Below are 6,000 nucleotides of genomic sequence, written 5' to 3' on the forward strand. Positions count from 1 at the left end.
CCCACTGAGGAGAAATCAGGCTGCCATGTCTCATCCTATGTAATGGGGTTTTTCAGTGCTGGGCCTGGGGACCGACAGCACTGCACAATTCGGAGGTCTGTCTTATTCTACTCACTCTGTGAGCGCGCTTTCCTAACGAGCTGACCATCAGAATCAGGTGTGCCAAACAAGGGAGGTGCACTGATACCCTGGAGCAGGAAGGAACACCGCTCCAGTACAGATTCAGAAGAAGAGATGGACCATAGTGATAGCAAGGTGACTCCGCCAAAAGTAGACAGACCTTCACCCGAACAGGGACTTGAACCCTGGACCCTCAGATTAAAAGTCTGATGCTCTACCGACTGAGCTATCCGGGCTCTTTTGGGGCACTGGCTTCTCACCTTTTATAAATCAGCAATTTTACAACAAGCTGCCCAGAAGAGACGCAGGTTTAACGAGGATGAAAGCTAGAAGCAGTTATGGCACAGAGAGCGAAGGACCATAGATGGCACAATTACCGTCACAGAAAGCTAAAGCAATACTGCAAATCCCTACCGTAGTTGGCAGAGCTCGAACCTGCGCAGGGAGACCACAATGGTTTTCAAGTCCATCGCCTTAACCTCTCGGCCATGACTACGCATAATGTTAGAAAGCAAGCCCCCTTGTCTGATGGCGCACTGCACAGGCCAAGCTTCAGAAACAAAATCAAGCAGAAAGATGAGGTGGTAAAATATTTTCAACCTTCCCGTATACTCAACGGCAAAGGGTTGCCGTGACCCGGACTCGAACCAGGGTTGCTGCGGCCACAACGCAGAGTACTAACCACTATACGATCACGGCGTGCCACTGGCTCTCCCAAGACAACCCCTGGAGCCCGGATACAAGAAGCAGCAGCGGCGTGTTTGTCCATCGAAGAGGGTCTGGACATTTCGCAAATAAGTGCGAGGACCGTGAAAAATACATGGATGCTTTGCCTCATGGCCTTCAGCAAACAGCATAGTCGGCAGGATTCGAACCTGCGCGGGGAGACCCCAATGGATTTGAAGTCCATCGCCTTAACCACTCGGCCACGTCTACGGGAGTAGACCAATTACTGCTCAGTTTGTGTCCAACACTGCTGCCTGTCCTACTTGCAACCAACCCAGCTCAGTCAGCAAGCGGAGATTGCAAGCTAGCCCTGCAAGCGGGTAAAACAGCGCTCCCACTGAGGAGAAATCAGGCTGCCATGTCTCATCCTATGTAATGGGGTTTTTCAGTACTGGCCCTGGGGACCGACAGCACTGCACAATTGGGAAGTCTCTCTTATTCTACTCACTCTGTGAGCACTCTTTCCTAAAGGGCTGACCATCAGAATCATGTGTGCCGAACAAAGGAGATGCACTGATCCCCGGGAGAAGGAAGGAACATCGCTCTAATACAGAGTCAGCAGAAGAGATGGACCCGTAGTGATAGCAAGCTGAGGCCTCCAAAAAGTAGACTGACCTTCGCCCAAACAGGGACTTGAATTAAGCAGACCACCTTCTGCCCTGTTGTGTGTCACATTGCTGCCTGACCTACTTGCAACCTAGCAAGCCGAGATTGTAAGCTAGCCCTGGAAGCGGGAAAAACAGCAGTCCCACTGAGGAGAAATCAGGCTGCCATGTCTCATCCTATGTAATGGGGTTTTTCAGTGCTGGGCCTGGGGACCGACAGCACTGCACAATTCGGAGGTCTGTCTTATTCTACTCACTCTGTGAGCGCGCTTTCCTAACGAGCTGACCATCAGAATCAGGTGTGCCAAACAAGGGAGGTGCACTGATACCCTGGAGCAGGAAGGAACACCGCTCCAGTACAGATTCAGAAGAAGAGATGGACCATAGTGATAGCAAGGTGACTCCGCCAAAAGTAGACAGACCTTCACCTGAACAGGGACTTGAACCCTGGACCCTCAGATTAAAAGTCTGATGCTCTACCGACTGAGCTATCCGGGCTCTTTTGGGGCACTGGCTTCTCACCTTTTATAAATCAGCAATTTTACAACAAGCTGCCCAGAAGAGACGCAGGTGTAACGAGGATGAAAGCTAGAAGCAGTTATGGCACAGAGAGCGAAGGACCATAGATGGCACAATTACCGTCACAGAAAGCTAAATCAATACTGCAAATCCCTCCCGTAGTTGGCAGAGCTCAAACCTGCGCAGGGAGATCCCAATGGATTTCAAGTCAATCGCCTTAACCTCTCGGCCATGACTACGCATAATGTTAGAGAGCAAGCCCCCTTGTCTGATGGTGCCCTGCACAGGCCAAGCTTCAGAAACAAAATCAAGCAGAAAGATGAGGTGGTAAAATATTTTCAACCTTCCCGTATACTCAACGGCAAAGGGTTGCCGTGACCCGGATTCGAACCGGGGTTGCTGCGGCCACAACGCAGATTACTAACCACTATACGATCACGGCGTGCCACTGGCTCTCCCAAGACAACCCCTGGAGCCCGGATACAAGAAGCAGCAGCGGCGTGTTTGTCCATCGAAGAGGGTCTGGACATTTCGCAAATAAGTGCGAGGACCGTGAAAAATGCATGGATGCTTTGCCTCATGGCCTTCAGCAAAAAGCGTAGTTGGCAGGATTCGAACCTGCGCGGGGAGACCCCAATGGATTTCAAGTCCATCGCCTTAACCACTCGGCCACGACTACGGGAGTAGACCAATTACTGCTCAGTTTGTGTCCAACACTGCTGCCTGACCTACTTGCAACCAACCCAGCTCAGTCAGCAAGCAGAGATTGCAAGCTAGCCCTGCAAGCGGGTAAAACATCGGTCCCTCTGAGGAGAAATCAGGCTGCCATGTCTCATCCTATGTAATGGGGTTTTTCAGTACTGGCCCTGGGGACCGACAGCACTGCACAATTGGGAAGTCTGTCTTATTCTACTCACTCTGTGAGCACTTTTTCCTAAAGGGCTGACCATCAGAATCAGGTTTGCCGAACAAGGGAGATGCACTGATCCCCGGGAGCAGAAAGGAACATCGCTCTAGTACAGAGTCAGCAGAAGAGATGGACCGTAGTTATAGCAAGCTGAGGCCTACAAAAAGAAGACTGACCTTCGCCCAAACAGGGACTTGAATTAAGCAGACCACCTTCTGCCCTGTTGTGTGTCACATTGCTGCCTGACCTACTTGCAACCTAGCAAGCCGAGATTGTAAGCTAGCCCTGGAAGCGGGAAAAACAGCAGTCCCACTGAGGAGAAATCAGGCTGCCATGTCTCATCCTATGTAATGGGGTTTTTCAGTGCTGGGCCTGGGGACCGACAGCACTGCACAATTCGGAGGTCTGTCTTATTCTACTCACTCTGTGAGCGCGCTTTCCTAACGAGCTGACCATCAGAATCAGGTGTGCCAAACAAGGGAGGTGCACTGATACCCTGGAGCAGGAAGGAACACCGCTCCAGTACAGATTCAGAAGAAGAGATGGACCATAGTGATAGCAAGGTGACTCCGCCAAAAGTAGACAGACCTTCACCCGAACAGGGACTTGAACCCTGGACCCTCAGATTAAAAGTCTGATGCTCTACCGACTGAGCTATCCGGGCTCTTTTGGGGCACTGGCTTCTCACCTTTTATAAATCAGCAATTTTACAACAAGCTGCCCAGAAGAGACGCAGGTGTAACGAGGATGAAAGCTAGAAGCAGTTATGGCACAGAGAGCGAAGGACCATAGATGGCACAATTACCGTCACAGAAAGCTAAATCAATACTGCAAATCCCTCCCGTAGTTGGCAGAGCTCGAACCTGCGCAGGGAGATCCCAATGGATTTCAAGTCCATCGCCTTAACCTCTCGGCCATGACTACGCATAATGTTAGAAAGCAAGCCCCCTTGTCTGATGGTGCCCTGCACAGGCCAAGCTTCAGAAACAAAATCAAGCAGAAAGATGAGGTGGTAAAATATTTTCAACCTTCCCGTATACTCAACGGCAAAGGGTTGCCGTGACCCAGATTCGAACCGGGGTTGCTGCGGCCACAACGCAGAGTACTAACCACTATACGATCACGGCGTGCCACTGGCTCTCCCAAGACAACCCCTGGAGCCCGGATACAAGAAGCAGCAGCGGCGTGTTTGTCCATCGAAGAGGGTCTGGACATTTCGCAAATAAGTGCGAGGACCGTGAAAAATGCATGGATGCTTTGCCTCATGGCCTTCAGCAAAAAGCGTAGTCGGCAGGATTCGAAACTGCGCGGGGAGACCCCAATGGATTTCAAGTCCATCGCCTTAACCACTCGGCCACGACTACGGGAGTAGACCAATTACTGCTCAGTTTGTGTCCAACACTGCTGCCTGACCTACTTGCAACCAACCCAGCTCAGTCAGCAAGCAGAGATTGCAAGCTAGCCCTGCAAGCGGGTAAAACATCGGTCCCTCTGAGGAGAAATCAGGCTGCCATGTCTCATCCTATGTAATGGGGTTTTTCAGTACTGGCCCTGGGGACCGACAGCACTGCACAATTGGGAAGTCTGTCTTATTCTACTCACTCTGTGAGCACTTTTTCCTAAAGGGCTGACCATCAGAATCAGGTTTGCCGAACAAGGGAGATGCACTGATCCCCGGGAGCAGAAAGGAACATCGCTCTAGTACAGAGTCAGCAGAAGAGATGGACCGTAGTTATAGCAAGCTGAGGCCTACAAAAAGAAGGCTGACCTACGCCCAAACAGGGACTTGAATTAAGCAGACCACCTTCTGCCATGTTGTGTGTAACACTGGTGCCTGACCTACTTGCAACCTAGCAAGCCGAGATTGTAAGCTAGCCCTGGAAGCGGGTAAAACAGCAGTCCCACTGAGGAGAAATCAGGCTGCCATGTCTCATCCTATGTAATGGGGTTTTTCAGTGCTGGGCCTGGGGACCGACAGCACTGCACAATTCGGACGTCTGTCTTATTCTACTCACTCTGTGAGCGCGCTTTCCTAACGAGCTGACCATCAGAATCAGGTGTGCCAAACAAGGGAGGTGCACTGATACCCTGGAGCAGGAAGGAACACCGCTCCAGTACAGATTCAGAAGAAGAGATGGACCGTAGTGATAGCAAGGTGACTCCGCCAAAAGCAGACAGACTTTCACCCAAACAGGGATTTGAACCCTGGACCCTCAGATTAAAAGTCTGATGCTCTACCGACTGAGCTATCCGGGCTCTTGTGGAGCACTGGCTTCTCACCTTTTATAAAGCAGCAATTTTACAACAAGCTCCCCAGAAGAGACACAGGTGTCACGAGGATGAAAGCTAGAAGCAGTTATGGCACAGAGAGCGAAGGACCATAGATGGCACAATTACAGTCACAGAAAGCTAAAGCAATATTGCAAATCCTTCCGGAAATGGGAAGAGTTCGAACCTACGCAGGGAGACCCCAATGGATTTCAAGTCCATCGCCTTAACCTCTCGGCCAAAAACAGGGCAAAAGGGACTGCTACAAGGGGGAAAGAAATGGAAAAGAGAAGGAGAAAGGAGGGAAAGCAAGAAAAAGAAAAAAAAATATCCTTCAAACTTCATGAACACTCACAAAGGATTTAAGTAAAGTGTTTGATTGGTTTTTGACTATATTTTTAATAAAAAAAATAATAATAATAATCTGACAGACACACCACAAACTCTTGCCAGGACTTGCACCTGGATGTGTTACTATTACACCACAAGAGTTGTGTCTTTCCTTTTTTTTTACAAACACTGCAAATTAAACACTGGAAACAGCAAATAAAAACAAAATGTTCACAGCACAACACACACAGCACAACATATGCAACTATATAAAAACCTAACTATATACATTACTATATACACCAATGAAAAAAAAATCAAAGAACTCCCTGTACATTCTCCCTCCACTGTGCAACAGAGAGGCCTGAGGCTGGACAATACCACCGGCCCTTCAGCTGAGTGTGGCCAGTTGTCTTATTTTTTGCCAGCCCACACTGCTTGCAGATATAGTGATATATATCCTTTGCTTGTCGTTTCCGTGGTGGTTCACCTCTAGCCACTCGCTCCTCATCCTCTTGGGCAGCT

General features: G+C 49.7%; 7 non-coding genes across 7 annotated transcripts; all 7 read right to left on the minus strand.

The window, feature by feature from the left end:
* Positions 1 to 283: 283 nt before the first annotated feature.
* trnak-uuu (transfer RNA lysine (anticodon UUU)) lies at positions 284 to 356 on the minus strand. The gene has a single exon. It is a non-coding gene; the product is annotated as a tRNA-Lys (tRNA).
* A 391-nt stretch (positions 357 to 747) lies between these two features.
* trnah-gug (transfer RNA histidin (anticodon GUG)) lies at positions 748 to 819 on the minus strand. The gene has a single exon. It is a non-coding gene; the product is annotated as a tRNA-His (tRNA).
* A 1,057-nt stretch (positions 820 to 1,876) lies between these two features.
* On the minus strand, positions 1,877 to 1,949 carry trnak-uuu (transfer RNA lysine (anticodon UUU)). The gene has a single exon. It is a non-coding gene; the product is annotated as a tRNA-Lys (tRNA).
* A 618-nt stretch (positions 1,950 to 2,567) lies between these two features.
* Positions 2,568 to 2,649, minus strand: trnas-uga (transfer RNA serine (anticodon UGA)). Its single transcript has one exon. It is a non-coding gene; the product is annotated as a tRNA-Ser (tRNA).
* Positions 2,650 to 3,468: 819 nt separating this feature from the next.
* On the minus strand, positions 3,469 to 3,541 carry trnak-uuu (transfer RNA lysine (anticodon UUU)). The gene has a single exon. It is a non-coding gene; the product is annotated as a tRNA-Lys (tRNA).
* A 618-nt stretch (positions 3,542 to 4,159) lies between these two features.
* trnas-uga (transfer RNA serine (anticodon UGA)) lies at positions 4,160 to 4,241 on the minus strand. The gene has a single exon. It is a non-coding gene; the product is annotated as a tRNA-Ser (tRNA).
* Positions 4,242 to 5,060: 819 nt separating this feature from the next.
* On the minus strand, positions 5,061 to 5,133 carry trnak-uuu (transfer RNA lysine (anticodon UUU)). The gene has a single exon. It is a non-coding gene; the product is annotated as a tRNA-Lys (tRNA).
* Between the last annotated feature and the right edge of the window lie 867 nt (positions 5,134 to 6,000).

This window comes from Carassius carassius, chromosome 18, assembly GCF_963082965.1.
Source record: "Carassius carassius chromosome 18, fCarCar2.1, whole genome shotgun sequence".
NCBI lineage: Eukaryota > Metazoa > Chordata > Actinopteri > Cypriniformes > Cyprinidae > Carassius > Carassius carassius.